This window comes from Dreissena polymorpha, chromosome 14, assembly GCF_020536995.1.
Source record: "Dreissena polymorpha isolate Duluth1 chromosome 14, UMN_Dpol_1.0, whole genome shotgun sequence".
NCBI classification, from domain to species: Eukaryota; Metazoa; Mollusca; class Bivalvia; order Myida; family Dreissenidae; genus Dreissena; species Dreissena polymorpha.
This window is the reverse complement of record NC_068368.1, coordinates 20,802,747-20,817,373: the sequence shown is the minus strand read 5'-3', so window position 1 is coordinate 20,817,373 and position 14,627 is coordinate 20,802,747. Positions and strand designations below refer to the sequence as shown.

Below are 14,627 nucleotides of genomic sequence, written 5' to 3'. Positions count from 1 at the left end.
TATCTCTGCTTAAAAAATGAAATTGTACATATTTCATAGTTCCCATTAAATTAGATCAATCTCATTTTTGTTCTTAATTTCGAAATGGACTCATGTCAGTAAAACAAAAATAGAACACATGTAAATGAATGTTTGCTACATATTTTGTATCATCTAGGAATTATTAAAATGTGTATGTGTTTAAGTACACTCTTGTGAAATACCACTTGTCAATCACTTGGTACATTTATTTGTTTTTACAAGTCAGACTGTTATGACATCTTCTACTACAAAGTCTCTGGGCCTTTAAACACTTGCATCTTTTAGTCTGGCACTGTCTCCTCACAAGGCTACAGTCGCAATGAAAGAATTCTTGACCACCCGGCTCTGTCTTTCTGACAGCTTCACGAAGTGTTATAGTTTGTTCTTTGTGTACATGTAGGCATTTTATAGCAAATCCGCAAAGTTGCGCAATTGTAAAGTGTGTATTGCGACACCAGTTAACCATATTAAGTCGATGTCGTTGCACTTCGGCATGACACGTGCTAAATTACTCATTATACACGTCTTACATACTTAATTTAAACGAACAATATTTAATGTGTTATATATTTGGAAAGATGTTTATGTATGTTTTACTCCATATTATCCCTGAAATTGATAACCCACTCTTTCATACCCGGTTACTACTCAGCTGTTAGGAAAGTAACTAATAGAACACACACACGATGTTCGCTGAAAAAAACTTAATCTACACTAATCTACACTTATCAATTTTTGTCTAGACTAAAGAATTAAAATATTAAGCCTACCCTTACCGGCAACTAACAGGCAACGGACACATAGTTTTGAACATTTGGCACTTTGTGTCATGGTTCAAACTTTACCTTCTTTATTGTGTCAACACTGGTCAGGCAGTATGTCAATGTCTGTTTATGAAATGTACTTTTCTGTTTCCATATCAGGAAGAACAGTTTAAATGCATGTTGGTTCTTAGAAAAGAAATACTTAACATAAAACAAGATGGAATTTAGTTTACAATTATTCCGTATTAATTTCGCAAGCGATAGTAACAAGAAAATCGCCTACGGACAGATAAATACATGTATATTAATATAATCGCATCTTTGTGTAGTCAATATTTGTACACTGATACACAATGCCTATACAATTTTCAAAGGTGTACATATACCCTACGATAATTTATCCCATCATCAGACGTGCATTGTCGAAAATTATCCTATCATCAGACGTTAATTGTCGAAAAAAACCACTGTGGAATACATTTTCCTCTATTTCGGCAATGCTGAAATATAGCTGTCACGCGCGGCGGAGAATGGTCATATTAATCGGAATCAACTATAAAGTAATCTTTTTTAGTAAAATCGAATTAGATTCAACAAAACAAACAATTTGATACCAAGATGTAATATATTTTAAACACATAATGCAACTCAAAAAGCAAAAAAACATTATTTACAAATATTAAGTGCGCGTACTCGTGACGTCATTATTAACACGTCATACGACACAATGCATGTTCTTTCACGCTAAAAATGCAGTTGTTTAGTGTGTTTTTTTTCATTATTTCTTAAAAATCGGGGACGTAGAGGTATGATAAACAGAAAAACAGGTTAGTTACTGATCTTTTTGTAATGTATTAGGCTCGGCACGATTAAAATAATGAAACAATGTTTGCTTAAAATAACTTTGGGATTTTCCGTGTAGTTCGATTTTCCTATTCCATATTTAAAGAAATAATTTACTAATAAGAAAATTGATGGGATAAATCGAATACTAGGTCGGTGCCGAATAAAGCAAAGTTTATTTTGCTCGGCAGGAAAATCTGAACCACTCGCCAAGGCTCGTGGTTCAGATTTTCTAAGCCTCGCAAAATAAACTTTGTTTTATTCGGCACCGACCTAGTATTCTCTATAAGCCACTGTGGCATAAATTTTCGTCTATTTCGGCAGTGCTGAAATATAGCTGTCACACGCGGCGGAAAATGGTCATATTACTCGGAATCAACTATAAAGTAATCATTTTTAGTAAAATCGAATCAGGTTCAACAAAACAAACAATTTGATACCAAGATGGAATATATTTTTAACACATAATGCAACTCAAAAAGCAAAAAAACAAACATTATTTACAAATATTAAGTGCGCGTAATCGTGACGTCATTATTAACACGTCATACGACACAATGCATGTTCTTTCACGCTAAAGCTGCAGTTGTTTGGTGTGTTTTTTCCCATTATTTATTAAAAATCGGGGACGTAGAGGTATGATAAACAGAAAATCAGGTTAGTACCTGATCTTTTTATAATGTATTAGGCTCGGCACGATTATAATAATGAAACAATGTTTGCTTAAATAACTTTGGGATTGTCCGGGTAGTTCGATTTTCCAATTCCATTTTTAATGAAATAATTTACGAATAAGAAAATTGATGGGATAAATCGAATACTAGGTCGGTGCCGAATAAAGCAAAGTTTATTTTGCTCGGCAGGAAAATCTGAACCACTCGCCAAGGCTCGTGGTTCAGATTTTCTAAGCCTCGCAAAATTAACCTTTGCTGTATTCGGCACCGACCTAGTATTCTCTATTAGTAGTATTAGTGTATTTATTATACTAATTGTTAAAATGATGTTTATTATGTTTGTGCTTGTTTGATGTGGTTGATGAACCATGTTGTTGGTGTTGGTTGATTATAGAACTTGTGTAGTTGTATACGTACATCACAATTCAAACAAATCTTTGTGGCACAAACGAGATACTTTTTTCATTTATTTCTTGTTTTTTGGATATTTATATTTTTATTTATATTAAGCATGTTTACTGCCGATGAAATGTGTAATTTCCCTGAAGCTCTTAAATATAGTAATGGAGAGGGTTTTTGAGAAACATTTACCCCGATATTAATCAATTTACCTATATTTTTATTACAGGAAATAAAACTAATTCAGAAAGCACAGCACGTGCAATAACGACTAATGTGACAAAACATGCCGGATCTACAAATGATAGTTTTGATCCTAACATTTCGTCCCCAACTGGTTCTTCTTCTGATGGCACCAATCCAGTTGCTACGACTCATTCAATTTTTCAACACTTAAGTTCAACCCCTTACAGTTTAACAACTGAACACATCACTAATTCTGCGGCAAAAGATTGTAGCGCAAGGAAATTCCTCCATTAAAAGGTCTACGGATAGCACGACATATTCTTTACATCGGGATGGCTGATGCTCGTAAATTGTTATGAGTATCAACATTAATAACGCGCTTGAAACTTTTACTATATGTGTATGTGTCTCTGTTTGTTAACATCGTATTGAGAGGGTAATGGTGCCAATTACTTTTTACAGGTTTTATGAATGCTCAGCCAATTTATTCGATTCAAGTTTAAGGTGTATTATATTTTGGTATCGTAACAGTATTTCCAATACTCATCCATAATAATCAGTATTACGTTTATATTGCGGACCCATACTAATATGGTGATAAATATAAAATTCACATTGACGTAAATACAATTGAAGCATCGCTTTGGATTTCGAGAGTAATAAATATTCAACATATACATACAACTTATACGAAGATTTGAGTCAGAGTAGTGATTTAATGTTTTACATTTGATCCAGCGGTAGGTGTTGGTATCGGTATCGGTTCGGCAATTGGTTTACTGTGCGCAGTCGGGCTGGTAGTTGTCATCATTTTACTACGAAGAAGGTATTGTGCAACCAGGATCATTAAGTCATATTCATACACAAGGGGTAACTCTAACGTTAATTTGAAATGATAATTTATTGGAAATGAGTGATAAATTAGCTACAAAGATTATTGATGCCTTAATTTCATAACTGTAATTAATCCTTTCACTATGTAGTTGTATAAAAATGTTTAATTAAAATATATGCTGCAAGCCATTGAGGGTGTTTGAAAAAACATTTACCCCGATATTTAACAATTTACCTTTATTATTTTTACAGGAAATAAAACTAATTCAGAAACCACAACACGTGTAAAACGACTAATGTGACAAAACATGCCGGATCTACTACGGATAGATTTAATCCTAACAGTTCGTCTCAAACTGGTTATTCTTCTGATGGTACTTATCCAAATGCTACGAATCTTTTATTTAAAGTTGGCTTGAAGAGTATTTTTATTGTAAACATGATTGAAATGTGTTCAAAAACGTTCGAATTAATCGATTTTAAACTTTTAATATTTGTGTGAATAATCTATTTTAGATGTGTATTGTCGTGCGATTATGGGATGAATAATGGCAACAATGACAAGTCAAATAAAGGATCAGTCGAGGTTGCAGGTAGCGTGTAAGAAGATAACGTTGATAAACATAATTGGGTTATTCAAAAGAAACGCGGAGAATCACGGGAAGAGAATGTCGATTAGAATAACACTGCAGATTAGCCAAATGTAGACAATGGCGTGGCTGGAAATGATAAGTCAAAATATGTCACTGAAGAACCATATGAACATATCAAAGATGGCAACAGATATTCAACTAAACACTGTAATGCCCTGCCATCTGAACCCACTATCGGACAAAGCGGACGATATAACTACCTTATACTAACAGGCTGGCCCGGAGGCTATTATCCATGGGAAAACTCGAGATAACATGTTTAAACCAGGCAACAACTCAAATTAACTTATTGAAAGACCAGAAAATATGGCGTCGGGGATAATAATCATATCCGACACCAGTTTTGTACCGAACAGGACAGAAAAGTTACATATTGACTATGATGTCATGATTGTGATGAAGGTAAAACTTCAACTACGCGACGCAGCGGATTATGCTCACGTCATCATTTAGATAGGAATAAAGTATATGCATTTATGAATATTATTTAATTGAAATATGTTATTATTCTATGACACAAATGTCGACACATACACATACATTGTAGACACATAAATATAGTGCGGGTTGATGTTAAATTGTTAAAAAATGCAATACATATTTAACTACAGTTATGCAAAATATTGCGTTGCGCTACACACTACATGTAGTATGGATTAGGATGTTAATGCAAACAGCAGACACATGTTCACACAATGGAATTCTGCGTACGATCCTTAGGAATTACGTATACGTTATGTTGTTTCGTTTCGCATTATGTTTATAAAGAACGATTACATTTCAAATAATAAAGCTCACTAAGAATTGATACTTTGTTCATCTTAAAGTTTTTATATGTGCGGCTCTGACTATAGTGGGTGAAAATGAGTGTTATCCTAACAATTAATTGTACTTGGGTATGTAAAGCGTTCAGTGTTTATCGAAAACGAGTTGAAAGTACAGTATCTACAAGAATGTCTGCGAACAAGTTTGAAAGTATTTATACCTGTCGCGGCATTGTATGGTAAAATAGCCTGATCTAGATATACAGCTGATCTACATGTATTTTTCCACCTATGATTGTGTGTTCATCCCGATGTGCCAACAAAGGCTGCATCTCAAATCTGATGTATGTACATGTAATAGTTTAATGGTCAACAGATGTTAGAAATTTCACACAGTCATGTCAATAATGGTAGTCCGTGTTCGCTTACCTCTGATCGGAAATGCGTGCAATGTAATGTTTTAATAATCGAATAATTATTGATGCCAATATACTCACAAGGGACATAAGCCTGGTCTAGAGGGCATGGTCTGTAAAATAGCTCATACTAAATAAAACAATACAATGTTGGTGCAAACGTTGAATTGCATCGGTCGCTGCATGCACATTCGATTAGTTTATCCAAGCGGTAGTACCTAGCTCTATTAATGAACCTTAGTTTCTTTTATATACATTCTTCTTGCGTGAACTGTTACATTTGGCTGTGATTCGTGCGTTTATTTGTGTTGTGGTTTATTGAATATATACTCAGATTAAGGTGTAACATGTTGTTGATTTTTTACATGTAAACTGAAATATTTTTTAAATGTATACTAAAATGGATGTATATATACAAATGCGAAATGTTATATATTGTTATTTCGTAATGCTATAAGTAAGGCATCGATTGGTAATAACGTTGTATTGTATTTGCCTTATCGGGATTTGATTACAAAACGATGTTGATGACGACAATCATGATAATGATGATGATTAACAGAAGTTTACAAGAAATGAACGGCATCATCAAGATCCTGTTTTGACCTTAATAAAACATAGGAAAGCGTCCATTACACATCTTGACTATTTCATATGAATATTTCTACTTCGCACTTGGCTCACTAGACTAAACCACCACATACCCCATACACAAGACAGATGAACGGACAGATGCTCTACGTATGTCCACTCGTTTTATCCTTGCGTACGGAAAAGTGTAGAGAAGAAGAAGAAGGTGACATGATGATGATAATGGTCGTCATTATTTTCAATATCAGTACGACGCCGATTACGCAAGTGATGATGAATAGAATGCGGAGAAGATATTTGTTCTTGCATGTCCTTTTTGCGAGAATGAAAGCATCTGATTTCATGAAATTGTTCGCCACCTTTTGGTCCATAAGTGTTAGCTGTATGATTTTACATATCACAATATTATGGTTTGGGTAAAGCTTACTCTGTTTTATTTCCTACGGCAAAGAGAGTTAATAATCCTCGATACATTATCGATCGTCCACAGCACAAAACATAAACTATTTTTTAATTTAAATATAAGCATTCACAGCGGAGTTCAGGCCAATAGGGAAATGTAAATATATAGCTAGCTTTTCCTTTTTTTTATTATGCTCGGATATGACGGGAAAGTGCGTTTATTTAGACGAGCCGAAAAAGACGGTCGTGATGGCCGTTAAGGCGGTGGAAGTGGCTGAAGTAAATATGAAGGTCGAGGAGGAAGTGGCTTACGTGGCAACGGGGGCGTTGATGGTAGTTATAAGAACGGAGACGACGGCGAAGATGGTTATTTTTGCGGGAGGAATAAAAACTAATATACAAAAAAAACATCGCATTAATATAGCGCAAACATTATTGACATATTTTATCGCGCTTCACAATTACAAATTAAGTATAAGACGAACAATCGTAAAGAATATAATCAGAATTTACTATTGTACTTTATACAAATTCTGACTTTATATTAATTAGACTAGCACGTGTATTGTTCGTAAAAGTATTAAAACAATTGTGTTTGCAACGTCGACCTAAAAAAGGCTTAAGATTTACAATTCTTAAGGTACTCGGGTAGATTGTTCCACCATTTTGGACCGACGTAGGCAAGAGATCTATCAGCCAATTTTGTTCGTCGTTTAACGATGTAAAATTGTGTCTCTTTTTATGATCTTAATTTGTAGTGTCCTTGCGTAGATACAAACATTTCCCTAAGGTATACTGGAGCTGTACCATTGATAACCCAAAATACAACAACTAAGAATTTAAACATCACCTTGGCTTTTACCGGAAGCCAGTGTAGATGATTTAGAAGTTCTTCGACTGGTTCTTCAAAAGAACGTACAAAAATGTACATAAATACTCTAGCAGCATGATTTAATTCTCGCTGCAGCTTCGTGATTTGATACGCAGGAAATTTCGTAAAAGACCTTTAGAAAGGTCAAAAATCGAATAAACTAATCCATTTGCTTAGGAGGCAGTCATGCAGTCGACTCTTGTGTAGTAATGGTGGTTATGGTGCGGTGCTAGTGGAGTCATCACGGGGATGAAGGTTTGTTGGTTGTGGAGGAGATGGTGGCAAAGTAAGATTTGGCGGTGAGAGTTTATGCAGTTACATTTGTATTGGCCATGGCGGTAATTGCATTTGTTTAGGCCGCCGTTACTTTAATCGCGGCGGAAACGCCGCTTGTCCAGGCGGAAAGGAAAAGATAAAAAATAAGTTTTCGATTTCTTTGTAAAGACAAAACGGACAGAATGGTTAACATGGACCATGTAAAATTGGCACAAAAGCTAGCACATAAATTACATGCATATGTGTGTTCCAAAATAAGAAAACGAATTGAATGTAACTGACGTTATCATATTATATCAAAGTTATATCGAAATTTGCTGAATGAGGTGAAAAACAAATATATCTTTAAAGCTCGTCTTCAGGAGGCCGTTTTATCAACAGATCTTATCTTAGCGGATCTTATCTTAAATCATTGACTTACGATTATGAACGCCGTCGTAAGTATCGAGTCGCAGCTAAGATTTTAGTTTAGCGTACGATCTTGAAAATCGCGAACCAGTCGAAAAACCTCACACGATTTCCCGCGTTTATGTCAAAAAAGCAAGATGGCCGACAACGTAAACAGAGGCAAGTAGTTAATGATAGTTATGATTTACTAATAGTAGAACTAAATGTAGGGATATCATGACTCATGTCTTCAAATATTGTAGCGTTTATGTCTGTCAATTATAAAATTCATATCGTTATTTTACACCAAAGAATCGAAATGTTTTATGCATTTATTGTATGTATTTATTTTCTAAATTCTAGTTGCAAGTACTGTCATAACGAAATCATATTTTCCCGCGTTTGGAACTGTCAGCCTTTGAAATGACGCATCGTTATTGTGTGTTTATATCTAATGTTTTTGGCAGAAGAGTATTCGAGTATAAATCAATACATTATTTCTATGCCCCACATTTGAAGAAAACAATTTATTTTTATGTTTGTTTTTAGAGTAAATGTATCTCTCTTTTCAAGGAACATTCTAATCTTACACATTTTGCGCTTCTTTCGCTATATATTTGTTTTCGTACTTCTTCTACTTCGTACTTCCTACAGTCAATTGCTGACTATTACATGAAGGCCGATATAGGCAGATATGGACATTGTCGAGTCCGTTTCCTGGGAAGAACCAGTACTTGGTGTCTATGGAGGAAATAATGAGAATGCTCCTCGAGTAGGGAGCGAACCCACGAACTCCCAATCGCTAGGTGGACACCTCATCCACTACACCACCGCGATAGTATATACGGATGCCTACTGTATATTTATTTATGGCATAGAATTTACTTTATTACCCAGTGTACATAGAATTAATTTTCAATTGTAAACACAAACCTGAAAACTATCACTCAATTTAAGAGTGAACAGCATTTGATTGTGTAGCCACAAGATAGACAAAGTTATCAAGAAATGGACGGACTTTCAATAAGGTATATTAACTAATGAAATCTCATGACTCTTACTTACTAACTTACTCTTACCACAAAATGATTATAAAAAATTCACAATGTCAGTCACATGTAAGATTTAAAAAAAAAGTTAGACTGGGAGCAAAAGGTTAATTTTGTACTTTGAATTATACATAAAAACATTTCTAATGAATTTGCACGGAATAATCATTGTTGTGTATTGTGTGTTTGCTGTTTTCTATTGACACATTCCAGTCCAGTTCATGTATGTAAATATTTTTTAACATATTATGACATATATTTACCATAATTATTTCTTATATTTAGATTTTTGGTATCATTCATCACTTTTTTTGTTCAAATGTGGAATGTTTGAATTTGAACACTTTGTACTTTCTTTTCAGACGCACAACATCAACCATGTGTGAATGATGAGATCTCATCCATCACATCAGTTGAACAAAAGTTGGTAAGATATTTAATCAAGTACACAGTATAAAGTTAGCACATTTATTCGTGTAGGTGTGTCAATGTTACAAAACACATTAAATAAAAAAGGTTTAAAAACGTTATCATAATCACAAATTAATTATGTGACATAAATATTGTTATTTATTAAGTTACTTGGTTACAGATACATTTCAAATTTCAAATTGTAATGAATGCATAAATCAAAATATCTTTGTCATTGAATGTACATGTTTGTATGTATGACAGCTCATAAAGATCGATTGTCCATATTTATTAATGAATATTTATCGTTAGATACAAGTTATTTCTCAAAATACCAAAATAAAAACATTGGGCATACTTACATATGAGTCCGGCTCTGTGAAAAGGGGGTTTAATGCATGTGCATAAAGTGTCATACTAGATTAGCATGTGCAGTCTGCACAGGCTAATCAAGGATTACTTTCTGCCTAAACTGGATTTTTGCTAAGAAGAGTCTTTCTTAAAACGAAACATATAATACAAGCGGAAAGTGTCGTCCCTGATTGGCCTGTGCAGACTGCACAGGCAAATCTGGGACGACACTTTACGCACATGCATTTAACCCCATTTTCTCAGAGCGCGACTCATATAAAGTTATTATGGTGATTTCGTGGGCTCCACGCAAGACTATCGTAACTCACTATATATTATATAGTGAGTTAGGATGGTCTTGCTTGGAGCCCACGATTTATTAGATACATGTTATTTAAAAACAAGAAACCGTCGGAGATGGGTGATGCTCCCCAAAGTTTTTTTTTGTCACAATATTGCACTATATATTCAGATAAAAGGAAACGTTTTGAGGGCACAGTAGTTGGGGGGGGGGGCAATATTTTTTTATAGACAATTTCAAAGGGCCATAACTCTGTGAAATATCATCTGACCAGAACCCGCTGATAATATGCACATCTCCTCTTGGTCGTGAAGCTTCCCATGAAGTTTCATTAAATTCCGGTCATTAGTTGCTGAGAAATAGCCAGGACAAGAATTGCACTATATGTACAGTTAATGGAAAATTTCAAAGGGCCATAACTATGTATTAAATCATCCGACCAGAACCCGCTGATAATATGCACATCTCCTCTTGGTAGTGAAGCTTCCCATAAAGTTTCATTGAATTCCGTTCATTCGTTTGTGAGAAATAGCCCGGACAAAAATTGTGCTTGGACGGACAGAAAGAAGCACGGACAGACGAAGCGGCGACTATATGCTTCCCCCAAAATAAATTTGGGGGAGCATAAAGAAGGTTAATCACATTTCACAATACCAATTGTAAAAATCAATTGAATATTAATTTTGTTTTAGTCAATACAAAAAGTAATTGTTTTTTTACAATGACTTGTAGAAAATAAATTAACGAGTATACATAAGCTAAAATAAAATATTGGATTACTTATGTTATTTTACGAGTCATATTCATTCATATATATAATCATTATAGGAAATCCGCGAAACAGCGCATGTGAGGCCCAGTCATTTGAGCCGGTAAGAAAAAAAAGATGTGAGTTCCATGAAAATTAAAGATTAACTTATGAAGTGTAGATCATGAATGTGTAATAATGAATCAACACTCCATCTTAACATAAAAGATACAATTCATTCTCAAGAATTTTTATATGAAACTATTAGTTCCAACAGACCCTTGTCTGATGTGAAGTACACACAGTACATGCTCTTTAAAGAACAAACAGAAACCACATCTCTTTATGTTACAATGTTAACCTTTTATTTCATCACTTGTCTTACAAATACAAATTTTATTAACATAAAATATATTTCATTTTCAGATAGTGTTCCACTTCATTGTTCCCTAGCTGTAGAGTTGTTGGAGAAAACCCTGTATTATTATGTTACACAAATAATTAAATAAAGGAGTAGAATTTATTTTCACTTTGTTATACCATAAAGGAAACATGTAATCATCGTACGCATTGCATAAATGAATATTGTAAAAAGTGTGTCTTTAATGAAAAAAATCTAAAAAGAACGGCAGAAATTGTCAATATCCACACTTTTACAAAGATGTTGACCACACTTGACCGAAATGCAGCAGCTCATACTATTAGACAAGAAATCATTAACTTATTAAGTTATTATGTATCATTAGCAGAAACATAATGACCATCTTACATCAACAAAGAGTCAAATATTGAATATTACACATGTCGCCGAACATAGACTGACCATAATGACTCGCCTATAGCACTTCATGCACATGTGAGCATAAAACAGCAACTACATAAATAAGTTAATGATGTGTTGTCCATATAAGCTGCATTTTGGTCCTGTTGTGGACTGTGCACAACGTCATCCCTTCTTGTGCCTCAGTAAGTTGTTCAGGCAGTGGCACCTGCTAATCTATGCATAAGTTATGCAGGCGCATTCATGAAGCCACTGCTTGACAGCACTCATCGAGTCTCATGAATAAACAACCGCCAGTTTTATGTAGACACCTGTCGATAGAGAATAACAATCAATATTAAATAGTGATTTAATTACAATATCCAATTTATTATCAAAACTAATGATTATTATGCATTTTATTTAATTGATTAACATCTTCAGATATTAATTAAATTTAAGACTAAAATGGGTAAAGAAATAAATTCATAAAACAAAATTTGCAATAATCTATGGCATCCATTTTAATCAACACATGCACGAGCATATGAAAGCAACTTTAAAATATGTATCAAATGTTTGTTTAACTACATGTGTCTCCTTCACTGATGCCCCCATGTCAAGTTGAGATACACAAACAAGTCTATCAGTCATTAAAAGACAAATTTCTTCAGTACAAACAACTTGTGTAAATATGCTCAAAACAAATAACAAAACAAATTTAATTACACATTTGTGTACAGCTACAATTCATTAACACATTAAGGTTATTCAGCAGTTGCTGTTATGCAAAATCTATCCACAGATGAACAGACAGACACAGAGGACGAACATGTGCAATTCTTACGGCTTTCCACGGTGTACGTTTACTAAATTGTTATGATGTAGATGTGACGATTACATTTATGCTCTAAAGATTATTAAAGGCATAAAGCTTTACACTTTTTATCCAAATTTTGTGGGGAGATTTGTTTTGTGCTTATTAAATGGTGTCTTATGTTGATTAACTGAATGTGTTTAACTGTTTTGAACTAAATAAACATACATGTAGTAAGTTTACATACCTAAATATACTCTTTGGCAGTCCAAAAGCCCTATCAACCACAGTACACTTGGCATTGTTGTACCCATTGTTGATAGCCGGAGTCCCCCAGTAGGTGTTTCTTGTTGTTTTCTTCCAGAAAAGTCTAATAGCAAATTTATAATAAGCTAAGTTTAAGTTGGAACAATCATTGGTTAAACGGTTTATGAAGGTAGCTATAGGATGTTCGCAAGCTTAACGCAATCTTAAATTCATTTAAATAATAAATTTAACATTGATATGCATATTTTATGTGTTGATAGTGTGTACACACATACAGAAATATAATTGAATCTTTTATGTTGCTGAAAGAAATTAAAAGTAAAAATTATGTATGCACATTAAACAGATTATATTTTAGTAATGTGCAATGCATTGATGTAAAAAATAAAATATTTGCATCATCATAACAGTAGTATTCCACTTTTTTCTAGCCAATACTAGCCATAGTCCCTCTTATGGTATATCGATAAAAGAACATTATTTATTGTCATACCTTCAAACCACGGACAAAGACAGAGGCGCTGTGTGTGTTGACCCAAGCCATTTTGACACAATCTCAATGAACCTGCAAATAAACTAAACTTTAATATGTGAAATGTGTTTCACTAACTTTGTTGAATGATTGGGGCATCTATTTAATTCACATGTTTTATGATTTAACACTATAAGTTAAGCCACTTCTGACTGACAAGTGACATTGTACAGTGTGATACAGGGTCATTAAAATAACATTGCCATTTGGCAAGAGCGTGATTAGATCAGAAAATATAACTTTGCTACATTGCATCTCACCGTGCAGTGTGAGATTTATGTTGCTCGGCTACTGTATATATTACTGTACAATTCATAAATCTAATTTTGACAGAACATTGATATTTAAATTTTGGGATTGCAAAGTTTATGACTTATAATCGTTGGGGCAGATATTGCAGACATTATACAGTGCATTATTTATTATTCATTAGAAAGAAAAAAAAACTTCAAAACTTTATGCGCAAAAGGCATATCATATTGCGTCGACAACTAACTTGTATAGCAGCGTCCGAAATGTGAAATATCCGAATTCTAGTTCACCCGTTTACATTCAATATTTAATGACAAATGAACTGTTTTACTTCAAAAGAAACCATAAAACATTTGTTTTGATAGAAATTGAATAAAGATGACTAAATACTTACCTATTGAACGAATTAATTATCCAAACATCACAAATTTCATTTCCCTTGGACGTTTAAGGTTCATGTAGAGGCTTCAATTTAAAAAAATGTGGGACCCCTAGCATTGAACTCAAATTTGACTAAAGGAAGAGTGCCACATTGAAAATGTATACATATATGCTTTAAAGGATGTTTTTCCTTCAAACTGCTACCAATTTTGTACATCAACGTATCATAACATCCACAAAATCAATCAAAATACAAAGCGATTTTAACAATAAAATATACATTATTTTCAAAAATCTGAATCATGTTTATTCCACGTATTTCGGCGGACAAGTATATAACTAGTGATTAATATCGACATTGACGAGGGCAAGTTACGCTTAAATAGTAAAAAAGTTTTAACATATCTAGAAATATCAAAACTCGAACACATGTCATTTCATCACCATGGGGGCAGCCATTTTTAAATTAATAAAATAGAAATAAACATGCTAAAAACTCGCTCATCGCCTAATTGACATTCCAAACGGTTGACGATGACAAATGCATTGGATTGGACTCTTACCGTTGATGTTTGCAAACTGCACGATCAGACCACATAAACACTCAAAAGAATAACTATGTAAGAAGCATTTCACCAATGTTTACAATCGTTGTCGAATCACATTACTTATATTAT

At 33.8% G+C, this 14,627-nt stretch overlaps 1 long non-coding RNA gene across 2 annotated transcripts; it reads left to right on the top strand.

The window, feature by feature from the left end:
- Window positions 1–9,490: 9,490 nt before the first annotated feature.
- LOC127857827 (uncharacterized) lies at window positions 9,491–11,420 on the top strand. 2 transcript variants are annotated; one of them, XR_008038651.1, is made up of 3 exons: window positions 9,491–9,557; window positions 11,022–11,081; window positions 11,368–11,420. It is a non-coding gene; the product is annotated as an uncharacterized LOC127857827 (long non-coding RNA). The 2 variants fall into 2 exon arrangements; XR_008038650.1 differs by having other exon boundaries at window positions 9,503–9,557; window positions 11,022–11,065.
- The last annotated feature ends 3,207 nt before the right edge of the window (window positions 11,421–14,627 follow it).